At 44.1% G+C, this 27,682-nt stretch overlaps 1 protein-coding gene across 4 annotated transcripts in view; it reads left to right on the top strand.

Moving 5' to 3' along the window:
- The first annotated feature begins 3,353 nt into the window (after positions 1–3,353).
- OGDHL (oxoglutarate dehydrogenase L) overlaps positions 3,354–27,682 on the top strand; it is a 235,419-nt gene continuing 211,090 nt past the window's right edge. For 3 of the 4 annotated variants that reach the window (XR_006390389.1, XM_044297685.1, XM_044297689.1), the window contains exon 1: positions 4,267–4,384. The gene's annotated coding sequence lies outside the window, so the exon portion shown is untranslated. Of the gene's footprint in view, positions 3,476–4,266; positions 4,385–27,682 lie in introns of those variants that run through there. The other variant, XM_044297687.1, reaches the window with a different exon arrangement.

Genomic DNA, 27,682 nt, shown 5'->3' with positions numbered 1-27,682 from the left:
TATTTATGTATGTAATACTGGTTTCTACATGTGATTTAAAGTTATTTTCACATCGGTTAATATTATGATGGTCTATGTATATTGATACACTTTGATGAATTTTGTAATCATGTTTTATATTGAAACTTGTTGAATGTATTGTAATGAGCAATCATGTAATCTTAATGAGATTCACCTATTTAAATATGCAGAGAGCACTGTGTTCACTAGCTTGACAAAGGCTCCATTGAGAGGGCTGAAATGCTGCATCGTGTTTAAGTGTGAATAAACGTCACTGAACTTTCACAAGACCAGAGTGCTGCCCATTTTTTTGATATTTCTACTGCATTGTTCCCTGTCCAGGAGCATTTTGTGGATTTGCACCCGGCGTCATATAGAGTGCTGCTGATTACTTTTATTATATATATATATATATATATATATATAATTTCAATATATAGGCAACAGGAGCAAGGAAAGGGTTTATTTGAATTTATGCTCTTTGTTTTAAGGGTTAATGGCTGCTACTTAGCCAAGATTTCTCTTTATCCTAGGGCTGTGATGGCTAACCTCTGGAACTCCATCTGTAGTAAAACTACAACTCCCAAGATTCCCCCTTGCTTGGCTGTTCTCAGAACTCCAAAAAATGAATGGTGCATGTTAGGAGTCGTAGTTTCACCACAGCTGTAGTGCCGGAGGTTAGCGATCACTGTCCTAGGTGGTTGCTGGTCGTCCAAGAGGTTGCTTGTTGTCCAGAAGATGACTCTCTTCTTCTGGGACCACTCAGCTGGACTCCCGAGCGGCCTTTCATGCAGGTGTGTGAGCGAGCTTGCAAGCAAGTGGTATGAAGTCACCAAGCCAGCCTGTGTACTTGCCGGCACAAAGGTGGCGGCATATCTCCAGCGCTGGAGGAGGTGTGACGGCGGTCCCCTGCTATCTATTGATCCTCTGCCTTTGATGTGCCTGGGGAGGGGCATACATGACTTCGCTCATATGTTCCTGCAGTGGAACCTTTAAAGGGTATATATATATTGTGGGGATTCGCTCTGGTAGCTGGGATAAGCGGGTGCAGTACAGAGGCAAAGTACAAGTTCGTAATTCAAATCTCTGTGTTTATTCACACATAAGGTCAAACAAAAAACACTCTTTGCAAGCTTGTGTCACAGTCAGTGTGGAGGGAAAACTCCACACTGAACACAGGAGGGAAGGGGAACAGTAACTGGGTCTGGAAACTAGGGAAGGAACAGGTCACCTCCTAAACAAACCTAATCCGGGCCCTAACTACCTATTAATATGGATAGACCTTGAAGGTATGAATATTCATATGCAGGATACCTAGACCCTTATTTCCCTATAAGGCCCTGGAATAAGGTTAGGACCAGAGACAACCCATTCCTTCCCAGATGGATGAATGGAAGTCTCTGTCTCAGGCCCAGATACAAACAACAGGGAAAATATCAAACACAATACAATAAGAAAAGACAAGACTTAGCTAAACAGTAGAAAACTGGCAACTCCAGAAGCACCACAGAGTACAACCGACCAGCTAGTAAGAGGACAGGAAGAAAATCTATAAACCGCACCTCCAAGAGTGAGAAGTGGCTACTTATGGGGAAGGTAAATTACCAACAAGCAACACCTGGTATTCAACGAAACAGGGACACAATAAAGATTCACAAGGAACCTGTCAATTTAACCCACGTGTTGCCAGTCTCTCTGTTCTCCTGATACCTGCCACGGGAACGTCCATGACAGGTTGGTGTTTGCTCACACCAAGTAGAAAGTTAATGCATAACAAACGTCACATTGTCTGTGGTTCTGCCTCCAGCAGTCAATATTCAGGCTTTAGGTGGCCTGCTCTCCCAACACACACTCAGCTTTTGTGGGGACAGTCAGCCCTTATGTAGCCAGGCTCCTGACACAGCCAGCATACTATCGGAGCTGGGTCTGTGGAGGGTACACCCCGGGCGGACTTGGTTAGCACAAGTCTCAACATCTCAAAAACTGTTCCAAAAGCTGGTTGACCCTTTCAGTTTGTCCTTTTACCTCTGCATAAAAAACGCTGATGAGAAGGACAGTTTGATTCCCAACCTTTTGCTAAATTCTCTCCAGAATTTAGAGATAAACTGTACCCCCCTATCAGAGACAATAGACTTAGGTATCCCATAAAGTTTAGGAATATTATCAATATTGGAAAATCTGTCAATGACTACCCAAATGACAGTCCTTTTCTGAGAGGAGAGAAGATCTGTTATAAAATCCACAGACATGTGAGTCCAAGGTCTCTGTGGAATTGGCAAGGGACAAGGTAAGCCTGCTGGATGTCTCCTGGGTACCTTGGCCCTCGCATAGACCTCAGAGGCAGAGACAAAGGCAGTCACATCTAGTGACCAAGTAGGATCTGGAAATCAGATGTCTAGTACCAGCAATCCCAGGATGATTTGCAAGCACAGAGCAAAGCGACTTATTAAAAACCATAAGACGAAGAGTTAGGAGGAACAATTTACCAGAAAGACGATTACTGGGAGCCATATCCTGACAATGGTGTATTTTGGAAGCAAGATCTAGTGACCAAATAGGTTCCTGATCTAATAACCAGCCTGCTTTCCCTACTTACTTGCAGTGTAAGCCCTAAATGGCAGAACCGCAAATGGACAACAGTCCCTACACAAGTATTGTATAAGTGCAGGACAAAGAATACACAAATGGACAACACAAAAACAGAGTCACACAAAATGGGTCAGAACCAGCCGGGCTATGCAGTTCCGAAAATGTGAGACAGAGAGAGATCAGAAGACAAGCTGGGCTCGGCAACATAGAGTAATAATCAGCAAATGTAGGAACAGGGAACAAGGAACCTAGCTAGTGAGCCCAACAAAGGCTATCACTGGCAATGGTCCTCATAAACTGAGGTCCTCAAGATCCTAGCTTGGGATCACACTGAAGCATCCTACGTCTCATGCACTCTGTGACCTGAGGTTTATTAGCTATGTTCTAGACAACCCTGTAAAGCAAGGGTTCAGTTATTTCATAATAAATACCAGAATGAGCATATGCTTTCCAAAGAGAAAGAGAGGGCTATGGAGTTGGTAAGCCAAACTTCCCATATACACAGCAAATAATATATGATATGCTACACATGCATCTAAACCAAGCCAGCAGAGCTTGTTTCTATATTGTTCTTTAATACATATTTTTGATTTATTACTCTTTTCTGACTCTTTTTCCCATACATATATTTTTGTTCTCTTTGGATGTCACAATATTGTCATGAATTTTGTCCATTATAAACTGATCTTTATGTATTTGTTCAACATATTGTTTGGTTATATTATGTATGATTTTTTACCCTTTCACTGACCAAAACAGAGATCTGGACATTGCTGCAGGGACCACCAAACTGCTATCTCTAGCAATAGTCTTTGTTCAGAGGCTGCTGATCCAGGTGGGTCAATAGAAACCAGCGCATGGCACCAAGGGGAGAAGCAAAAGTGAGGTAAGTGGACAAGCCAAGGACAGAACAAGAGGAGTTTGTGCAGTATGGTAGTCAGACAATACATTGGGGCAGGCGGCACATGGTCAATATGGAGATAAGGCAGGGATCAAGACAGGCAGCATAAGGTCAATCCCATAAACAGGCAGAGGTCAGGCACGGGAGGTCACCTTTGCAGGAAAAGAAGCTCGGAGCCTGTAGCTCAGAACCTGCTGAATGATATCATTGGATGGGGACAGATTAGCTCAAAGTGAGCTGGAAGCAGGAGGCATTGGTCTGTGGCAGAACACAGCAAGGAACAGTGTGATGGGTAAGTACCCCAGCAGCCGTGCCTGCTGGGAGATAGGAGATGCTAACGGAGCAGGCAGTTCGGAGAACAGCCGGGGGCCTTCATTGGGCTGTTCTCGGAACTGCCTGCTCCCGGTGACCGCATTTGATTTCAGACCAGCTCCCGACACAGGCAAAGGTAAGGGCTTACCTTTGCATTGCCGGACGGGTGAGTCAAGATGGCAGCCTGCATGTGTTCGCTGGCAAGCACTGCGAACTGACCATCACTGCTAACGGGTACAGACCTCCAGCATCACATTCTTATTAGTCAGTAGATTGATGTCTATGCTCCATCCGTATTCCTGCCCTGTCCAAATGTTGTAGCAATCAATATAACGTTATGCTATTTGTCTTGAGGTATAAAGGTGACTAGAGACCAGCAGACTGGTCATATTTATCACAAGCACTGATTCCGAGTTAATATATGACAGATTTAAGAACCTTTCACAATTTTCCCTGTACATGTTTTGCAATAGACACTGACAGAAAACAGATGCTACAGTGCAGCAGACTTATTTTTGCTCTCCACATTTAATAGATTTGGGATTTATTATGGCTCATTGCAGTAGAAGTCCTGGATCTTAGGTATGTCAGTTACTACAATGTTTTTTGCTTTTGCAGTGTCTCCTAGGTGTCTAAGTTATATGTGCCCCATAATTTACAAAACTTCACACCCTATCTGTCTAGACAATGAACATTAACCTCGAGTGATCAGTATTCTCCGCATTCTAATATTTCATGAAATACAAGTTTTCTAATTATGACGGTTTTCACAAGCAAATATACTTCATATTCCAACCATACACATGAAAAATAAAGAAACAGGAATTTAATGGCTGCGTTTATTTAAAAAATATACTTTGATGATAATGGATCACTAGAAAAAACATACTATAACTGTAAACAAATATACTCACTCCCTGGTAACTGCTAGGAAGTTTTTGTAAAATTTGCCATACGTCTATGAACACACAGCGCATTCGTGACGTGGTTGCGACGCGGCTGTGCTGTGGTGGAGTGACACACTGTTCAGTTGGTCTGCATTGGTAATGGCTGTGCAGTATTCCGGGAACCGTGCTGCCATTAACAATGCAGACCGACTTAACAGTGCAGTCCTAATTAGTTATTTGGAGCCTGCTGCGGTATGTACTGCTGCACAGTGCGCGACCGCAGCAAGGTCGGGTTGCAACCGCATCATGACTGCACCGTGTGGTTGTACACTATAACGGAAACCCGAACTATCATCTAATTTTCAATTAATTTGTCCTCTGAAAATGATTAAGCGGTCGCTTTCTTTATGTAACAGGTTTTTAATTGAGTGTGTTAATTATGAATGTTGCTACTGGAAGCCATGCTTTCCATTACATAGATATCTATTTTTAGCCATTCTACAAGTGAATGGAGGGAAAGCAGTAAGAGATTAATAATTCTAGTTACTGTAGAATATAAGGGAATGTTTTCAGTAAGGAGTCCATGAGTCCTAGGGGCGTTGCTAGGATCTCAAAAGATCCGGGTCCAATCCCCAATAATTATGGCCTATTTCTGTAAGTCTCCCCCCCTCCCCCCTGCACACCACATTTTCCTGTACTCGCTATACAGCAGCACATACCTCGCACATCCACTACCTCCCAAGTGGCGTCTTCTCCATTGTAGATCTTCTCTGTCATCATCTTCTCCATTTGGTCCGGACAACGTCTTTCAGCCGCGCTTCGTCTCTGCAGAGTGTGACACACAGACATCTTAGCTTACTCACTTTTCTATTAACATCCCCCAACCTCGAGTCCTATCAGTGGTATCCTGCTGCTCACTGTGCTCCCCAATACCCACAAATACTATTCTGAAGAAAAATTTGTGCCCCATAGCAATAGTGCTCCTCATAATCCCACCAATAATAATTCCCTTCTAGAATGCCCTCATTAATATTACTGCCCCTACAGTGCCCCTAACAGTGATAATGCTCCCCAAGAATCGCCCAATTAGTAATACTGCCCCCTACAGTTCCCCCTACTCGTGATAACGCTCCCCAATAGTGCCCCCATTAGTAGAAGAGCCCTCCAGTAATAGTAATACCCTCACAGAGCCCCCAGTTGAAATAAGGCCCGTTATTTTCCTCTCAGTGGTAATAAAGCTCTCTACAGACCCTTCAGTAGTAATAAGACCCCCGTAAGTGCTCTCAGTAGAAAGAAGGCTACTTTCACACTAGCGTTTCTTTTTTCCAGTATTGAGATCCATCATAGGATCTTAATACCAGAAAAAAATGCTAGCATTGTCAATGGGGACAAAACGTAACTGAACAGAACGGAATACTCCAAAATGTATTCCGTTCCATTTAGTTGCGTTCTCATACCGGAGAGCAAGCCGCAGGATGCTTCGGTTTCTTTCCGTCATGGGATGCGGAGCAAGACGGATCCATCATGACCCACAATGCAAGTCAATGGGGACGGATCCAATGACTTTCAATGGTGTTCATGACACGTCAGTCTTGGCTATGTTAAAGATAATACAACCAGATCCGTTAATAACGGATGCAGATGGTTGTATTATCAGTTATTTAAGCTTTTTTGCTGAACCCTGCCAGATCCAGCAAAAACGCTAGTGTGAAAGTAGCCTTAGTCAGACCTATAAGTCCCTCCTATAGAGACCCCAGTATTAATAATAACGCTAAATGACCCCTGGATTTGCAGTGCCCCCTGTAGTTACATTTCTCCCTCCACCATACAGTCCCATGTAAATAACATCACACCATCTCTCCTGCCCCCTCTAAAATACAGTCCTATGTAAATAACATCACTCCCCCCTTCAGCCCCTCCAACATACAGTCCCATGTAAATAACACTATTTCCCTCCCTCCGCCATAGAGTCCCATGTAAATAACATCACACCATATCTCCAGTCCCCTCCAATATACAGCCCCGTGTAAATAACATCCTTCTCTATCTACAGCCCCCTCCAAAATACAGTCCCATGTAAATAACATCACCTCCTCTCCAGCCACCTCCAACATGCAATCCTATGTAAACATCACCCCTCAACATACAGTCCCGTGTAAATAACATCACTTCACCCCACAGCCTCCTCCAACATACAGTCACATGTAAATGACATAATCCCCTCGCACAGCTGCCTTCAACATACAGTCCCATGTAAATAACATCACCCTGCCCCACCCCCTCCAACATTCAGTCCCATGTAAGTAACATCACTCGCTCCCACAGCCGCCATCAACATACAGTCCCATGTAAATAACATCACTCCCTCCTCCAGCCCCCTCCAACATACAGTCCCATATAAATAACATCCCTCTCTTCAGCGCTAACAGTCCCTATACAGTCCCAGTTAAATAACCACAACTCCCAGCATTGCTCAGCCTCTCCCTTCACTTACCTGTCCTCCTGTAGCAAACATCACCACGACTTATTTTCCTCCTCACTGCCGTCCTCTCCTGCACTGGTCACATGATGGTGACATCATCGCAGGTCCTTCTCAACCACTGCCTGTTTTGTTTGGTCACATGACCTGTGATTGTAATTACAGGTCCTTCAGCTCTTTCAGTGCATTAGATTCCATTGCATTGCCATCATGAGGATAGCAATACAGTTGTATGTAGCTGGCAGGCAGGGCATTCGGGGCCTGGGACAAAACATCAGGGGCCCATGCCCCAAATGTTTTAACCTAGCAACGCCCTTGGTTAGTCGACACTGTATAATATTATTATCTGTAATGTGTGCTATACTGCATCCATTTTGACACAGAAGTGCTGGTAAAACATAGATAAATTCACAGATATCTCCTAGTAAGATGGCCTTCCCTCAACCCATCTTCTTTGTCTAGCTATCACCCCATAGCACTACTCCCCGTCTCAAAGCTATTTGAACAACATATCCACCTTGAACTGTCTTCCCACCTCTCTTCATGTTCCCTATTTGAACGGCTACGATCTGGCTTCTGAATCCTTCACTCAACTGAAACTGCTCTTACCAAAGTCACCAATGACCTGTTAACTGCCATAGCCAAATGGCTATTCTGTTCTCTTCCTTCTTGACCTATCCTCTGCCTTTGACAGAGTTGACCTCTACCTTCTGCTACAAAATCTCTCATCTCTTGGCATCACGGACCTGGCCCTCTCCTGGATCACCTCATAATCCACAGACCAGAAATGTAATGTCTCTCTATTGCACATCACCTCCTTGCCTCATCTCCTCTCTGTTTATGTCCCTCTGGGCTCTGTCCTGGGATCTACACCTTTTGGCATTGGACAGCTCAGAGTCCCAAGGCTTTCAGTTGTCACGATACTAGTGGAATACCGCTGGAATCCAATGGCAGGGACAAGGCCTAAACACAGGAGGCACCGGAGTCTTGAACAGGAGGTAGCAGGAATGCAGATGAAAGCAGGGATCCAGACGAGAGGTTAGGGGGAAACCCAACGAGTGGTCGTCAGGTGTCCCGGAGTAGCAGGGTAAACCGCAAGGAGGAGGAACAAACCAGAGAGCAAGTTCCAGGCAAGAGGACTGCACAAGCAGGAGCTAAAACACAATACTCAAACAATGAGTAACAGGCTTGAGAGGTTTATATCTGAAACAGGAAGTAAGATGGCACTTAGCTGAGACACAATTCACCATCTTAACTGAGGGAAAACTTAAGGGCAAGACAGTCTGAACTAAACAGACATAACAGGATGATTCCTGATATCACTATCACTTCTATGCTGATGACACACAAATTTACCTGGTCCAGATATCACCACCCTACTATCCGGAATCCCACAATGCCCATCTTCTATATCCTCCTCCTTCTTCTTCATTTCTCCCTCTCTGAAACTTAACATGGATAAAACAGAATTTATCATCTTTCCTTCATCTCAAAACCTATCTACAGTCACAAGAAAATATATGTGAACCCTTTGGAATTATATGGATTTCTGCACAAATTGATCATCACATGTGATCTGATCTTCATCTGAATCACAACAATAGACAATCACAGTCTGCTTAAACTAATAACACACAAAGAATTAAATGTTACTATGTTTTTATTGAACACACCATGTAAACATTCACAGTGCAGGTGGAAAAAGTACGTGAACCCCTAGACTAATGACATCTCCAAGAGCTAATTGGAGTGAGGTGTCAGTCAACTGGAGTCCAATCATGAGATGAGATTGGAGGTGTTGGTTACAGCTGCCCTGCCCTATAAAAAACACACACTAGTTCTGGGTTTGCTTTTCACAAGAAGCTTTGCCTGATGTGAATGATACCTCGCACAAAAGAGCTCTCAGAAGACCTACGATTAAGAATAGTTGACTTGCAGAAAGCTAGAAAGGGTTATAAAAGCATCTCCAAAAGTATCTCCTTGCTGTTCATCAGTCCACGGTAAAACAGATTGTCTATAAATTAACGTTAAGCACTGCTGCTACTCTCCCTAGGAGTGGCCGTTCTGTAAAGATGACTGCAAGAGCACAGCGCAGACTGCTCAATGAGGTGAAGAAGAATCCTAGAGTGTCAGCTAAAGACTTACAAATGTCTCTTGCATATGCTAACATCCCTGTTAGCGAATCTACGATACGTAAAACACTAAACAAGAATGGATTTCATGGGAGGATACCACAGAAGAAGCCACTGGTGTCCAAAAAAAACATTGCTGCACGTTTACAGTTTGCACAAGAGCACCTGGATGTTCCACAGCAGTACTGGCAAAATATTCTGTGGACAGATGAAACCAAAGTTGAGTTCTTTGGAAAAAACACACAACACTATGTGTGGAGAAAAAGAGGCACAGTAGACCAACATCAAAACCTCATCCCAACTGTGAAGTATGGTGGTGGGGGCATCATGGTTTGGGGCTGCTTTGCTGCATCAGGGCCTGGATGGATTGCTATCATCGAAGGAAAAATGAATTCCCAAGTTTATCAAGACATTTTGCAGGAGAACTTAAGGCCATCTGTCCACCAGCTGAAGCTCAACAGAAGATGGGTGTTGCAACAGGACAACGAACCAAAGCATAGAAGTAAATCAACAACAGAATGGCTTAAACAGAAGAAAATACGCCTTCTGGATTGGCCCAGTCAGAGTCCAGACCTCAACCCGATTGAGATGCTGTGGCATGACCTCAAGAAAGCGATTCACACCAGACATCCCAAGAATATTGCTGAACTGAAACTGTTCTGTAAAGAGGAATGGTCAAGAATTACTCCTGACCGTTGTGCACGTCTGATCTGCAACTACAGGAAACGTTTGGTTGAAGTTATTGCTGCCAAAGAAGGTTCGACCAGTTATTAAATCCAAGGGTTCACATAATTTTTTCCCCCTGCACTGTGAATGTTTACATGGTGTGATCAATAAAAACATGGTAACATTTAATTATTTGTGTGTTATTAGTTTAAGGCTACTTTCACACTGGCATTTTGGCTTTCCGTTTTTGAGATCCGTTCAGGGCTCTCACAAGTGGATCAGTTTTGCCCTAATGCATTCTGAATGGATATTGATCCGCTCAGAATGCATGAGTTTGGCTCGGTTTCGTCTCCATTTTCGCTTTGGAGGCAGACACCAAAACGCTGCTGGCAGCGTTTTTGTGTCCGTCTGACGAAACTGAGCCAAACGGATCCTGGCACACAATGTAAGTCAATAGGGACAGATCAGTTTTCACTGACACAATCTGGCACAATAGAAAATGGATCCGTCCTCCATTGACTTTCAATGGTGTTCAAGGTGGATACGTCTGGGCTATGTTAAAGATAATACAAACGGATCCGTTCTGAAAGGATGCAGATGGTTGTATAATCTGAACGGATCCGTCCATGACAGATCCGCACAAAACGCGAATGTGAAAGTAGCCTAAACCGACTGTGATTGTCTATTGTTGTGACTTAGATGAAGATCAGATCACATTTTATGACCAATTTGTGCAAAAATCCATATCATTCCAAAGGGTTCACAAACTTTTTCTTGCAACTGTATTTATCACAGTCAATGGCTGCATACTCTCCACCGTCAACCAAGTCCGCTGCCTTGACATAAACTTTGATTCTGCTCTCTCCTTCAAACTGCAAATCCAAGCTCTTTCTACCTCCTGGAAACCCTTAAAAGAAACCTAAAAACTCACCTCTTCAGACAAGCCTACAACCTGCTGCAACTATACCGCCATGACCAACTTTATCCTCACCTACTGTATCTTTCCCCCATCCCTTGTAGATTGTAAGCCCAGGGAGGGTCCTCTTTCCTTTTGTACCAGTTTGTAATTCGTCTTGCTTGTGTTTTTTGTACTTGTTTTTTTATTATACAGTATATGTACACCCCTTTTCATATGTACAGCTCCAATGAACGAATTGCATTTTAATAATCATAATAATAATAATGATAATAGTGTCCGCAGGGGCTGTGCTACAGGGGGTTCAGAACCTCAGCCCCTATGGTTTGGGTGGGTCCAATGTCCAATCTGGCTTCTAAGGAAGTACCAGTGTTTACAGCCTATGTGCTGGATTGTCACTGTGGTCCTTAGCCTTTAGCTGTGATATAATTGCAGTGTTTATCATTGTATTTGTTATCACTGGTTTTGTGACATCACTCTGTGCGTTATCCCCGCCTTGTGAAACACAGTGATTCACAATGTGGCATCATCCCTGTATTGTAGTCATTACTTTAACACCACTATGTGCTAGAACCCTTTCCTATGACTTCATAGTGTTTATTATTAATGTGCGGTGACATCTCTGTTTGTGATTTTGGTTTTCTGACATCACTCTTTATTCTTGAATTGTAATACACTGCTGCATTATTGAAACACCACTATGTGTGATAACCCTTTTCTATGACTTCATGTGGGGACAGCTATCAAAACTAGTATAAAGAAAAACTGTCTTTCACACTTGAGTTATTGTTTCACACTTGTGTAATTGGATTCCGGTAGGCAGTTCCGCCGCCGGAACTGCCTGCCGGATACGGAAATCCGTATGCAAACGGATAGCATTTGTAGAGGGTTTCGGATGCGGATGCATTCCACAAATGCATTGTATTTATTTTTTTCACATTTTTAAAGGTCTGAGCATGTGCAGACCGGGAAACTGGATCAGTTTTTCTGAACACTTGGTGCCGAATCCGGCATTCCAGCAAGTGTTCCGGAATTTTGGACGGAGAAAATACTGCAGCATGCTGCGGTATTTTCTCCGGCCAAATACCGTAAGAGTGACTGAACTGAAGACATCCTGATTAGTGTTGAGCAAGCATGCTCAGCCGAACTGCTGTTCTACTCGAGCATCGCTATGCTCGGCACATGGTGGTACTAGGCCAAGTACCGCATGTGCTCGAGCACCATGCTCGAGTCTGCTTCCCGCAGGTTTTGCGGCTGCTATGCAGCCAATAAACGTGCAGCTAAGTACTGCCCTCACTGTAATGCCAGTATCCATGTTGGCTACTGGCATTACAGTGATTGGCTGGCCGGAATGCGTCATTGGGTGCTATATAGCACCCGATGACGCATGTTCGGCTCATTTGTAGTCAGGGAGAGCTGCGCTTAGGAAGGGACAGATAGTGTATGGAGTGTGATCACAATCTATATAGTTGAAAAACGTTTCAAAGACCCAAAATTCCTTTTAAGGATTATTGTGTGTGGTGGCAGCAATATAATATAGCCATCAAATTTTTTTTCTATCATTTTCAACACTTTTTCTATAGAGGGTGTCTGCAGTGACTTGTGACATCTGTGCAATACCTTCTGTGTGTCAGGTCCAGAGATAGGAAAATTATAAGTGAAAACGAGTATATTTTTTCCATAATTTTCAATACTTTTTCTATAGAGGGTGTCTGCAGTGACTTGTGACATCTGTGCAATATCTTCTGTGTGTCGGCGCCAGAGATAGGAAAAATATAAGTGAAAACGAGTATATTTTTTCCATAATTTTCAAAACTTTTTCTATAGAGTTTTGACCAGGTGGTCGGTTGGATTGCAGCAGATAATGCTTACAGTCGGTTAAGCACCACCCTGTATTCCACCAGGTTCAGTCTCAGTAGCCAAGAGTCTGGTCAACAGAATCCTGACCCTGATCCTCTTACCTCCCACCATGCAGTGTCTGGCCAAACAAGTGACCCCACACTTGGAAATTCCGAGGAGCTGTTTTCATCGCCATTTCTTGATTTGGCCCTCTCACCAAACACGCTTGAAGAGGGAGATGAGATCTTGTGCCCTGATTCCCAACCTCTTGAGCATCCACAGTCACAAGAACATGACGGTGGGGAACGGCAATTAGTATTTAATGAGGTGGATGATGATGAGACACATGATGATGATGCCAATGAGTCAACCGCAATTACTGTCTCAAGAGGTTGATGAAGAGGTTGAGACACAGTTGTCAATCACTGAGGTTGTGGTTAGGTCAACAAATCAAGAGAATGACCAGAGTGAGGAAGTGGAAGAGGATGTTGTGGCCAATGAGGTCACTGACCCAACCTGGGAAGGTGGAAAGGTGAGCGAGGACAGCATTACAGAGGGGGAGGGATCTGCAGCACCACAACAGGCTGGAAGAAGCACTGGGGTGGCAAAAGGGAGAAGGCAGGTCACACCACACAGGCCCGCAACTGTTCCACCGAGCACCCCCTTGTGGAAATCTCCCTTGCCAAGGGGTAAATGTTCTGCAGTATGGCACTTTTTGGAGGAAAGTGTGGATGAAAAAAGAATAGTAGTTTGCAACCTGTGCCACACCAAAATGAGCGGGGTGTAAACACTAGCAACCTCACCGCCACCAGCATGATCCGCCACATGGCATCCAGGCAGCGTGATAAGTGTGACGAATGCCTGGGTCCACAATCTGTGTCTGCGGGTTACACCACTGCCTCTTCTTCCCCTATGGTATGTGCTGGCCAGTCGAAGGTGCAGGCAAGGATGCCTCCTGCCCTGGACCTTCGCAAGCACCATCAGTGACCACATCCACTTCCCTGTCCCACTGCAGAGTCCAAATGTCATTACCCCAGGCATTTAATAAACAAGCCACCCACCACAGGCCATAGCACTAAATGCGCAGCTTTAAAAATTACTGGCCTTGGAAATGTTGCCATTTAGGCTTGTGGACACTGAGGCCTTCCGCAGCCTGATGTCGGCGGCCGTCCCGCGGTACTCTGTCACTAGACGCAACTATTTTTCAAGGTGTGCCGTGCCTGCATTACACCAACATGTGTCCCGAAACGTCACACGTGCCCTGACAACGCAGTTACTGGGAAGGTCCACTTAACCACGGACACATGGACAAGTGCATTTGGCCAGGGACGCTACATTTCCCTTACGGCACACTGGGTGAACATCGTGGAGGCCAGGAGAGAGTCGTACCCTGGGATGGCACAGGTGCTACTGACGCCGAGGATTGTGGGCCCTAATTCCATCAGGGTTTCCTCCAGCACCTACGTTAGTGACTCCAACCCCCACTTCTCCTCCTCCACTTCCGCTCCTGAATTATACGCGTGCAGCACCAGTCAGCCATCAGCCGGTAGCTGGAAGCAGTGTAACACTGCAGTGGGAAAGCGTCCAACAGGGCGTGCTGAAGCTGATATGCTTAAGGGACAAACAGCACACCGCCACAGAGCTGTTGCAGGGGATAAGAGACCAGACATGGTTGTGTGTGATAATGGCCGTAACTTGGTGGCGGCTTTGGAGCTCGGCAAGCTCACACACATCCCATGCCTAGCCCATGTATTAAACTTAGTGGTTCAGCGGTTTCTCAAAACCTACCCTAATTTGCCTGAGCTACTGGTGAAGGTGCGCAGTGTGTGTGCACATTTCCGCAAGTCATCAACAGCTTCAGCCGGTCTATCAATGCTGCAGCAGTGCTTTAACTTGCCAGCTCACTGGCTGTTGTGCGACATGAGCACGCACTGGAACTCCACGTTCCACATGTTGGCCAGGCTTTGTGAGCAGCAGAGGGCAGTAGTGGAATACCAGCTGTGGAATACCAGTCGTCGCCTTTCCAGTCAGCTTCCGCTAATCAGAAGCGAGGAGTGGGCATGGATGTCTGACCTCTCTGAGGTTTTAAGAAACTTTGAGGAATCGACACAGATAGTGAGCGGCGATAACGCTATTATCAGCATAACCATCCCACTTCTGTGTCTACTCAAACGCTCGCTGCTCACAATTATGGACAACGCTTTGCATGTGGAAGAGGTGGAAATGGGGGAAGAAGACATTACACAGGGTGGTAGCCAGACCACCCTCCGTCTGTCTTCTCAGCGCAAATTGGACGATGAAGAGGAGGAGCAGGAGACGGTTGCCTCCGCTACAGAGGTTAGTACCCATGGAAGTTTAATTCCATCTATTCAGCGTGGGTGGGCAGAAGAGGAGGAAGAGGATGAGGAGATGGACAGTCATACATAGAAGTCTTGCCTGTTGGTACTCTGGCACACATGACTGACTTCATGGTACCCGCGCGTTATACGCATTTTAGACAACACAGATTACTGGGTGTTCACCCTTCTCGACCCCTGCTACAAAGAGAACTTCTCATCTCTCAATCCTCAGGTGGAAAGGACAAGCAAAACAGTGCAATACCAGAAGGTCCTTGTGGAAAAATTGCTCCAAAAATTTCCATCTGACAACGCTGGTGGCAGAGTCCCTACTTCCTTGGGCAACCGAGGAGGGGAGACAAGGGGATCACACAACAGTTCCAACAGAGGCAGGGCAACACTCTCCAAGGTCTGGGACAGATAAATGACACCCCGCCAGCACCCTCACCCTGATGCGTGGCCTCACAAGGAGGGAAAAGCTATGGAACATGGTGAAGGATTACGTAGAAGACCATGCCAGTATCTTCAGTGATCCCTCAGTGCCTTACAACTACTGGGTGTCCAAGCTGGACACGTGGCAAAAACCGACGCTCTATGCCTTGGAGGTGCTGGCCTGCCCTGCCGCCAGCGTTTTGTCTGAGCGGGTATTTAGTGCTGCTGGTGGCACAGGTTGACTCTTATAAAAATGAACAAGGCCTGGATTTCCCCAGACTTCTCGACTCCACCAGAGGAAAGCGGATGAACAAAGGCACTTTAAATGTGTTGTTCTATGTACTCAATACACTGTATTCCCATGCACCCCTTCCACCACAAAAAAGGGTATATGATTAAATCTTCCTTTTCTCATCCTCCTCCTCCTCTATCATATCAACATGCTTATTCGTCGCATATAATGCCCTCGCATATAATTTCTCATCCTCCTCCTCCTCTTCTATCATATCAACATGCTTATTCGTCGTATATAATGCCCTCGCATATAATTTTTTACAGGGTTAGCTCACCTGCAGGCCCTCGCATATAATTTTTTACAGGGTCAGCTCACCTGCAGGCCCTCGCAAATAATTTTTTACAGTGTCAGCTCCGCTGTAGGCCTTTGCATATAATGTTTTACAGGGTCAGCTCAACTGCACGCCCTCGAATATAATGTTTTAAAGGGTCAGCCCACATACAGGCCCTGGCAAATAATGTTTTACAGGGTCAGCTCAACTGCACACCCTCGCATATAATGTTTTACAGGGTCAGCTCACCTACAGGCCCTCGCATATAATATTTTACAAGGTCAGCTCACCTCCAGGCCCTCACCTACAATCTTTTACAGGCAAGACTTGGCTGTCGCCTTCTGATGACGACAGCCAAGTCTTGCCTGTTGGTACTCATGGCTGACTTTATGTTAGGCTGCCTTTCCCATGACCCGCGTGTTATACGCATTTTAGACAACACGGATTACTGGTTGTTCACCCTTCTCAACCCTCGCTGCAAAGGGAAATACTCATCTCTCATATCTCTGGTGGAGAGGACAAGCAAAACGGTGCTATACCAGAAGGTCCTTGTTGAAAAATTGCTCCACAGTTGATAGGACAGACATCCAAATGGATCGTCGCCGTGATGGGGACGTGCGAGCACCTAGAAGTTATCTAGAGTCAACAAAGAGGCAGCAGGCCCTCACCTACAAGTCCAGTCTCAGTAGCCAAGAGTCTGGTCAACACAATCCTCATTATGACGGCACACTGGGTGAATGTTGTGGAGGCCGGGAGCAAGTTGGCTGCTGGCACCAAACTTACCCTCCAATAGATCCTCATTAACGGAAAGTGTATTCATTCCAATAACAGGGCCTCTTGTTATTTATCGTCACTACCTCCCTGTGTCACTGCCGCGCGCCTGCTGCCTTCCTTGGACGCTTATGCTTTAATAACTTGACCCACCCTCTCTGGGTGGTTCACAATTAGAAAAAAAAGGGGGCAAGGCAGCAACAGCCAATCAGATTTCAGCCATTGACCTCCCTTGGATGTGGTAGCCGTTTCTCATGACAGTTATGATTTGCAATTGGATCAGACATTTTTACTACTCCCACTTCCCCCTCGTCTTCTACATCCACTGGCAACAAAGTAGCTGGATTTAGAACTGTACATCGCTGCAAGGTAATGTGGGGACTGAGTAGTGTCATCTCATATTTTGTAATTCTGACTTGAGACAAATATGTCAATTTGGTGGTGTGTAGTAGTTCAGCAACTGAATGTGGTACTTGTAATGTAAAAGGGTGTTGTAGTACCAAATCTTCTGTTTTTAGCACTAATTCCGAGGCTGCGGTGACAGCTTTGAAACATGTCGGTAAAATATATGGCATCTATAGGCACTTGGTTTGACAGCTTATCAACACACGCATGAAAATAGATAAGCTTTATGAATGTTAAGTTTAACAGCTTTTGTTAGTGGGAATTTAACAGACGTTCCCTCAACCCCTTGACAATAAATGTAATCTGAGGAGATAAGCTCCTCAGACACATATTTCTCTTGTATTAGGGTATGTGCTGCTCCTGTGTCTACCAAAAAGACAATTGAATTCCCCATGTGGATGTGATGATTAGTTATGGACCTGGGGTTGTGTCAAGGGGTAGTTAACGTTGAGGGAACTCAAAGGATTGCAGTCACTTCATTGAGAGGTCTAGGCAGTAGCCTAGACCTCAGGTGCCTTTTTCAGGTACCAACGAGAAACTGCAGGGCCCCTATCCAATCTTGCTGGACAGATTTATACACTGCCACTTCTCAAAGCCTCCTCTAAGATAAGTCCATCAACCTGTTTCTCTACCAGAACCAGAGGCCCCCAGAGACACAGATCGGACAAGCCAGTCAGTGGGCTCTAGACTTTTAGCTTGGCTCAGGGGAGGCAGGGTCAGACTCTTCCTAGATTTTGCTTATCTCAGCCACTCACACATTTGTAGACTGAAAACGGGTTGCTGGTGGCTCACCTGGCCAATACAATGTGTAGGTGCTCTAGGTTTAACTGATTCACCCAATCAGAAAGGAAGAGTATGCAATAAAAAGTATGTAGAAAACCGTCACTCTTCACCAGGTAGTACACTTAAAGAGCAATGTAGGTAGATTAGTGGGCAAAAGTATGTATTTATTACGTATCAATATCAATGGTATAGGGTATATATAATGGGAGGGGGGATCGTATATGTACGTTCATAGGATTGGATTTAAAAGGTAGTAATTCACCTTCATAAAAAGCATAAAAATTTAAAAAGTGAGCAATAGGATGAAAAATAAAAATATTAAATATGAAGTAAAAAAATGGGGGTACAGGTATATTAATGCAGTAGTCATTCAGCGCTGATTTCCACCTTCAATGGTTTGCTGCCACATTGGTGGGTAGATATACCGTGTAAACAGTTTGTAGATAACTGAAGTAACAATAAGAAAAAATGTGGCAAGGTAAATGTTTGTTACTTGTAGTACTTCCCTGTTAGGGATTGCTAATGGTAGTAATATACAGAAAAAAGGGTGTGATGTATCAGTAGGGTACTGCACCTAGTGTGGCGTCCCACACGGTGAGAAGGGCTGCACCCTAACTGTGGTTTACCTTCTTAGTAAGGTGCTAGTGCACACAATTGTGCATTCATACACCTAGAGACAATTTGCACGTATAGGGGAATTAAGCAAAACATTCACCAGAACACGGTGCAAGCACCAAATTCACACATCAGACTGCAGAACAGCGAACAGAGCTCAGGAAACAGGCAGTAACACAATGAGTTACTTACCGCGGTCTTCCTGGTTCCTGGTCTCTATATCAGGGTCTGCAGCTAGGAGCGTTTTTGTGGTGTCCGCATTCTCCACCAGAAAATGTTGTGGCAGACCATGGGTCAGTCACGTGATGATCGATACCATGACATCGATGGAGGAACATGACAGATGTCAGCGCACAGTTCAAAACTCTGCCAGAATCTCACACAAATAAACACATAAAGTCTCAAGATAAAAAATGAGTCTCAGGAAAGCTGGGTTTTCCTTAACACCTACTAGGCACCTCTGTAAGTGGAAGTAACTAGTCCTGCTCACATTCTAAGACAGGTTGACATTAATATGTGTATGACGATTGTACAAATATTGTTGTCTATTATTCCTGCATTGTTACTGTGGCTGAATTTATTGCACATGTGCTTTGATATTATTGTGTGCATTGTCCAGAGTCTCTGAAATAACTGAAAGATGTATTCTTATGTGCATTTTTAGGATATTAGTATGTAATAGGAGCAGTAGCTTTAGCTGCACTAGAGAACTGGTGCCTGAGGTGGCCCAATGTTTCCTCGGCCACATAAGATGACACCAGAAAAATAGTTTGTAAAATTCTTCACCAGGATCCTGATGTCTACAAGAGCATTAATATCACAGGGCCATATATTATAATCACTAAAGGGAATCACTGCCACTGCTGTGTGTGACAGATCCTCTTCCGCTTATATGATGCTATTGTTGTTACTGGTCCATTTGGCCATTGGAGATCTTTCAGATCTGACCACAGAATCCAGACCTTCCTTTATGTAAGATACATGGGTGTCTATAAACGAGTGTGTATTCTGATGATGGGTCTCTTCATCTGTTGTCTCAGCTCCAATAAATATACTTTAGGTAATTACTAGTTATGCACATCCATCATATATTACTTAAAAGGGTTGTCTCACTTCAGCAAATGGCATTTATCATGTAGAGGAAGTTACTGTCACCACCAGACATCTGAAAAGCTCTGACAGAGGTTCTTCAGAACCTCCTCCTTGAGGTTCCTTTAGTTTTGCTTTCGTTTTCTCATCTCGTTAGCCTCTCTCAGCTGTCATGTAGTTGCACTGATTGCATCCCTTTAAATCCCTTCCCATACTGCATCACTTTGCGGTTTATACAACTTCCTGGAGTGTGTGCATGCTGGATGCTACTACTGAGTCTTCTACAGATAAGTTTTGTTCATTCATTTGTGTTTTCCTGTTTGCTGGATCCCAGGTGACCCTGACTCCCTCCGTATCAAGTGTAGGGAGCCGGTTGTCGTGTCCCCTCACTATTATAGGGTGTTCAGGTGTTATACAGTCGAGGAACGAGGATATGCGATCATCTACCATTGAGATTTTTTCATAGGCTGAGCAGTTAGGGAGAGAGCCGGGTCTGTTGCAGGGCTCTCCCTTTGGTTCCTTAGTTTTGGATCCAGTCAGTCGGATCTTCATTTTGTGTCTTCTAGTTTTCTGTACACCTTCCGTGACAGTTACTACAAGGCACTTACTAATGTATTATGATTGTCCACATTGCTTCTTTTGCTGGCTGGATTCATTTTTCCATCGCATTATACACTGCCTGTTTCCAGGGTTACGACCACCCTGCAATCCAGCAGCGGTGGTCGTGTTTGCACACTATAGAAAAAAGCACCGGTTTATGCACATTCCCATGGTCCTGACCACCTGAAAGACCAGCACTTTTCCCTATATTGTACAAGCACGACTACCACTGCTGGAAAAATGAATCCAGCCAGCAAAAGAGGCAATAGGGACAATTACCATACAGTACATTAGTAACTGCCTTGTATTAACTTTCTCTACATGATAAATGCCATTTGATGAAGTGAAAAAAACCCCTTTAACATCATTTGGCTCCAAACCAGATGATAGCGGTGAATGCAATAAGAAATCAATTTAAAGTAAAAAAAAATCTCTATTTTTGCCTATGCTGTGTATGATATTCTATATTTGAAGTGCAAATTTTGTCCTATTTTATTATACAATCATTTAGCCCATGACATTTGAAGTTTTCTTATTTTATGTATTCCCTCTAGAACCTTTTTGCATAAAAATTAAAACATCTGTTTCATGGGTAATGGTGTATAAACAAGCTGTTTGTATATAAGGCTGCAGTGGTGACTTAGGGATATACAGCCCATGACCCCTGCAGGCAATCACTGCTGTCAGCACTATACAGCACGAGGCTGGCTTTGGGAAGATTTTAGGATAACTCAGACAAGCCCTTTCTTTATTATCCTAATGTATCTAAAATAAAAAATGATGCAACTTTGCAATGCATCTTGATTACAAATGTTCTATTGTTCTGTGCCTACAGCTCTATGCAGACACATTTATCTTCATAGTAACAGAAAGCAAACAAACCCCATATAGTCTGATCCAGCATTTATACCGCCATCCATCTGTTCTCAACTGTATGCTAAAAATACATTTGGTAAATTAGCAACAAGTAAGGAAAAGGTGGATGAGAATATGACTGTAGGACCTATATGGGGGTTATTTGCTGTCTCCATGGAGATGCATAGGTTTGCATAGGAGCTGTAGTTGCAAAATTGTCATTTTATTTATTTTAAATGCACTGGGACAAACAGAAATTGGTTAAAAAGTGGACATAACTTTTAACGCCTTCCTGACCTGCATTATACTATTAAGTCATGGTAGGAAGGTACAGCAAGGTCCATAAATATTTAGACACTGACACAAATTTAGTTTTTTTTAAATATTCAAGTTATAGTTATATAATGGACATGGACATAAAGTCCAAACTTGTACCTTTCATTTGAGGGTATCTACATTAAAATTGGATGAAGGGTTTAGGAGTTTCAGCTCCTTTACATGTGGCACCCTGTTTTTAAAGGGACAAAAAGTAATTGGACAATTCACTCAAAGGCTGTTTCTTAGGCAGGTGTGGGCAATTCCTTGATTATTTCATTCTCAATTAAGCACATAAAAGGCCTGGAGTTGATTTGAGGTGTGGTGCTTGCATTTTGAAAATTTTGCTGAGAAGTGAACATGCAAAAACAGAAAAAAAATCTATCCGAGAATTTGCTACACTATTAGGAGTGGCAAAATCTACAGTATGGTACATCCTGAGAAAGAAAGAAAGCGCGGGTGACCTCAACAATGCAAAAAGACCTGGACGCTCACGGAAGAAAACAGTGGTGGATGCTCGCAGAATAATTACCATGTTGAAGAGAAACCCCTTCACAACAGCCAAACAAGTGAACAACACCATCCAGGATATAGACGTGTCAATACCCAAATCTACCATAAAGAGAAGACTGCATGAAAGTAAATACAGAGGGTTCACTGCACGGTGCAAGCCACTCATAAGCCTCAAGAATAAGAAGGCTAGATTGGACTTTTCTAAAAAAAACATCTTAAAAAACCAGCACACTTCTGGAAGAACATTCTTTGGACAGATGAAACCAAGATCAACCTCTACCAGAATGATGGAAAGAAAAATGTATGGCGAAGGCATGGTACAGCTCATGATCCAAAGCATACCACATCATCTGTAAAACACGGCGGAGGGAGTGTGATGGCTTGGGCATGCATGGCTGCCAGTGGCACTGGGTCCCTAGTGTTTATTGATGATGTGACACAGGACAGAAGCAGCCAGATGAATTCTGGGGTTTTCAGAGACATACTGTGTGCTCAAATCCAGCCAAATGCAGCCAAACTGATTGGTCGGCGTTTCATAATACAGATGGACAATGACCCAAAACATAAAGCCAAAGCAACCCCGGAGTTTATTAAAGCAAAGAAGTGGAATATTTTTGAATGACCAAGTCAGTCACCTGATCTGAACCCGATAGAGCATGCATTTCACTTGTTAAAGACTAAACTTCAGACAGAAAGGCCCACAACCAAACAGCAACTGAAAAACGCTGCAGTAAAGGCCTGGCAGAGCATTAAAAAGGAGGAAACACAACGTCTGGTGATGTCCATGAGTTCAAGACTTCAGGCAGTCATTGCCAACAAGTATTAGAAATTAACATTTTATTTACAATTATTTAATTTGTCCGATTACTTTTGAACCCCTGAAATGAAGGGATTGAGTTTAAAAAATGCTTTAGTTCCTCCCATTTTTATGCAATAATTTTGTTCAACCCACGGAATTAAAGCTGAAAGTTTGAACTTCAACTGCATCTGAATTGTTTTGTTCAAAATCCATTGTGGTTGAAGTGCAAATTTTGTCCTATTTTATTAGAATTTTTTTTGTCTCTGTCCAAATATACATGGACCTAACTGTAGTTATGGAGAACTGTTTCTTATAGCCACATCCACACATTTGTCTTACATGTGGTCTGTTGCAGGCATCCTCCATTGTATAGACACAAAGTTTCTGTGTGATACCAGGAATAAATGAGCAGCAGTCCCAAAAGGTTGGAGTGAGTCCCTTCTCCAATAAAATCCAAAAGAGTACATACATATGGGTCCGCGCTAAACTTGAATGGGAGTGTTTCACAAACAGGAAGTCTTCACTGAGATTTCGCAGCTTCACAGATGCATCCCTGGTATATGGTCTCGATACCAACCAGCAAAGCGACTTCCTTCAAGAGGAACAGATCATAGTGCAATACCCAAATCTTTTTTAAAAGGTATACAACTTGCATATAGCGTGTAAACTTGCCCGACCCGGGTTTCGCCTTTGTTTCATCTCGGGCGTCACAATCAAATCCACCCGAACTCTGATCTCATGAGCTTAGGGTACTATGTCATTTCCGGTTTCCAGAGTAAAAGTTAGTACAAAATCTCATAATGTTCTCATATATAAAAATAAAATACGCGGCATATATTCAAACACTTACAGCGATCAATGCAGAAATCACTCTGTCACTAGCACAAAACACACTGGCATCGCATGGCATATACACATGCCCTAAGGCAGGGGTGTCAAACTCAAATTCATCGGGGGCCGCATCAGCAGTTTGGTCACCCTCAAAGGGCCGGTTGTGCTGTCAGTGTTATCCAACACATTCCAGAACTATTTTTCGCCCTATAAGACGCACCGGCCCATAAGACGCACCTAGGTTTTTGAGGAGGAAAATAAGAAAAAAAATATTTTGAACCAAAAGGTGTGCTTTTGGTGGGTTTTGAACTAATTGTGGTCTGTGGGTGGCACTGTTATGGGGGATCTGTGGATGGCACTGTTATGGGAGATCTGTGGATGGCACTGTTATGGGGGATCTGTGGATGGCACTGTTATGGGGGATCTGTGGATGTCACTGTTATGGGGGATCTGTGGGTGACACTTATGGGGGATCTGTGGGTGACACTTATGGGGGATCTGTGGGTGACACTTATGGGGCATCTGTGGGTGACACTTATGGGGGATCTGTGGGTGACACTTATGGGGGATCTGTGGGTGACACTTATGGGGGATCTGTGGGTGACACTTATGGGGGATCTGTGGGTGACACTTATGGGGGATCTGTGGGTGGCTCTTATGGGGGATCTGTGGGTGGCTCTTATGGGGGATCTGTGGGTGGCTCTTATAGGGGATCTGTGGGTGGCTCTTATAGGGGATCTGTGTATGACAGTTATGGGGGGGATCTGTGGATGACACATATATAGCATCTTATGCTATGTGTCATCCACAGATCCATAAGTGTCCTCTCTCTCAGTGCTCCCCCTCCTCTCCTCTCAGTGCTCCCCCTCCTCTCCTCTCTCTCAGTGCTCCCCCTCCTCTCCCTCTCTCAGTGCTCCCCCTCCTCTCTCTCTCTCTCAGTGCTCCCCTCCTCTCCTCTCTCTCTCTCAGTGCTCCCCTCCTCTCTCTCTCTCAGTGCTCCCCTCCTCTCCTCTCTCTCTCTCAGTGCTCCCCCTCCTCTCCTCTCTCTCTCTCAGGGCTCCCCCTCCTCTCCTCTCTCTCTCTCAGGGCTCCCCCTCCTCTCCTCTCTCTCAGGGCTCCCCCTCCTCTCCTCTCTCTCAGTGCTCCCCCTCCTCTCCTCTCTCTCAGTGCTCCCCCTCCTCTCCTCTCTCTCAGTGCTCCCCCTCCTCCTCTCCTCTCACCCTCGGGCTCCGCGCTCCGGACTGACAGGTAGTGGCGCAGTTTGCGCAGGGCCCGGTCGCGGCTGTTCTTGTCATTGGCCGCCAGTCTCTGCGCCAGCTGCACACTGGGCTCTGCCATGCTGCCTGGCTCACGTTGGCTGCCTCGTGTCAGCGGCTGATGACGTCTGAACTGAGTCGGCGGCTGATGACGTCACAACACCTGGCTCCCCCCAAAAAAAATCGGGATACCACGCCCACAACAGAAGATTGGCCAATCAAAAGAGCGGAGAAAGACTCGTGATCGGTAGTTAGCGTGTTGGTGATCAGCAGTTACCATAGTGACAGGTCAGACCCTGCTGTAGACGTTTCCCAGGTAGGAGCGGGGCCCGTAGTATGTGGTGTGTGGCCCCTGACCAGCCCTCCTTATGTGATTTATTATCACTTCCTGCAGGGGCCGCCTGCAGGAAGTGATAATAAAAGGTGAAGGCCGGTGGCGGCTACGCGGGCCACATGACGAGGTCTGGCGGGCCGGATTTGGCCCGCGGGCCTTGTGTTTGACACCCGTGCCCTAAGGCAACAGCATGATTGTAGATCCGCCAGTTGGTGCCCTGTACCTAGAGTGTATACCAATCTTCAGGTTCGGGCGGTTAGCAGTACAATGACTTGCCGTGTGTGAATATTAAAATATATATATGAAGGATATGGAAATCTAAAACCCCTACAGCTACCTAAAAGCACCTAATATATCCCCATTACCTTATACCATCTATTATCCCACCCTCTACCATTCAAGGAAGAAGACTATGAGTACTATACTGGTAACCTAATGGCATGTTGTTATATTAATCCATACTGACAGCTTTCATGTCCCATTCAAGGTTGAGGCCTTTGGGATGTAGCGTATTTAGTTCATAAATCCACTGTGCTTCCCTCTTATTTATTTGTTTCACTGCATCCCCTCCTCTCTAGTTCTTGTGTACGTGTTCAACCCCCACAAATCTCAGTCCTGCAGGATTTTTTGGGTGAACTTTTTTAAAATGTGCGGATACACTATGGGTTTCAAGACCTCTTCTTATGTTTCCAATATGTTCACAAATTCTAATTTTAAGTTTTCTTAGGGTTCTACCCACATATTGTAACCTGCAGGGGCAATCTAGCACATAAATTACCCCTGCAGACTCACAAGTTAGGTGTCCTCTCACTTTTATTACATTTTGTGTCCTGCATTTCTTATCTGCCATCGATCTATTTTTGCAGCCGGAACAAAAACCACACCACACAAAATTATTCTTGGTGGTAGCCTTAGCAATTTTCATCAAACACCCCTGTACTATTTTAGTGCGTACCGTAGGGGCCCTTCTGAAGATAAACTGTGGTTTCTCCGGAATCATTGTGCCAATGACCGCATTATTTTTCAGGACTCTCCAATTACTCTGGATTATATGTTTAATCCTGGGACATAGGACAGAATACGTGGTTTTAAACGCCCATTTGTATTTGTCAGTATTTTTATTTCTATTATCCTTTTTAGCAATATTGTTCTCGCCAATTGCCCTTCTCTGTTCTTCTAGCAATTCCTCATTATACCCCTTTTCTCTGAACCTATTTAAAATGATAGTACTCTGTACCTCATAATCTTCCTGACGGGAGCAATTCCTTTTTATGCTCTGGAACTGACCCCTAGGGACCTTTTGTAACCATGGGCTATAGTGACAGCTAGTTGCTTCAATATACCAATTCCTATCCGTGGGTTTAAAAAAAGTTTTGGTTGTTATACACTGATTTGTTATTTATATTTCCATGTCAAGGAAATTAACCTTGACCTTGCTAGTATCCTCAGTGAACTTAATATCCCAATGGTTACTGTTAATATGCCTTATAAAACACATGAGAGAGGACTCATCACCCTTCCAAATGCACAGGCAGTCGCCGATGTATCTTTTCCATAGAATCAACATCCCTCCTGCTCCTTCTTTTTGTATAAGTGGGGTAATGAAAAATTGGTCCCAATAAGACATAAAAAGATTGGCAAAACTGGGTGCGAATTTTGCACCCATCGCCACTCCAGATGTCTGTAAATAGAAAGAATCACCATACCAAAAATAATTATGGGTCAAACAATAGTCTATACATTTTAAAATGAACTCCTTCTGATCCTTTTCCATATGTTCATCCTCATCCATAAAATACTTCACTGCCTCCAATCCTTTATTATTTGGAATTATAGTATACAGCGATGTGACATCTGCTGTCGTCAGATGCACATCATCTGTGACTGTACCCAACTCCTTCAGAACTTTCAGAACATGACCTGCATCTTTAAGGTAAGAAGGTGCAGTGGGCAAGTATCTCTGGAGAAATACGTCCACATATTCTGAAACCCTGCTGGTGATGGATCCGATCCCAGAGACAATGGGTCTCCCAGGTGGGTTTATCGTATCCTTATGGACTTTAGGTAGGTAATAAATGAAGGGTGTTATTGGATGAATATTAAGGAGATAATTATACTCATTATTTAAAACTCCTTTTTCCAACCCTCTCTCAAGTAATGTTTTTAATAATTTTTTATATTCATCAATAGGATCCTTCTTCAGCATCTTATAGGTTACCTGATCTTCTAAAAATCTTTCCATTTCTTTCTCATAACTACTCTTATCAAGGACAACTATCCCCCCACACTTGTCAGCAGGTTTTATTATTATATTTTCGTTTTTCTCCAGATTTTTTAAAGCATCTTTCTCTTTACCTTTCTTATTGTTATTATCCTGTATCCCTTCCAATCCTTTTATTATTCCTCTTTTAAAGGCCTCAATACACTCATTGTCCCTATTGTTGGGGTAGAAGTTGGATTT

This window comes from Bufo gargarizans, chromosome 6 (assembly GCF_014858855.1).
Source record: "Bufo gargarizans isolate SCDJY-AF-19 chromosome 6, ASM1485885v1, whole genome shotgun sequence".
Taxonomy (NCBI): Eukaryota; Metazoa; Chordata; class Amphibia; order Anura; family Bufonidae; genus Bufo; species Bufo gargarizans.
This window is presented reverse-complemented; position numbering and strand designations above follow the sequence as displayed.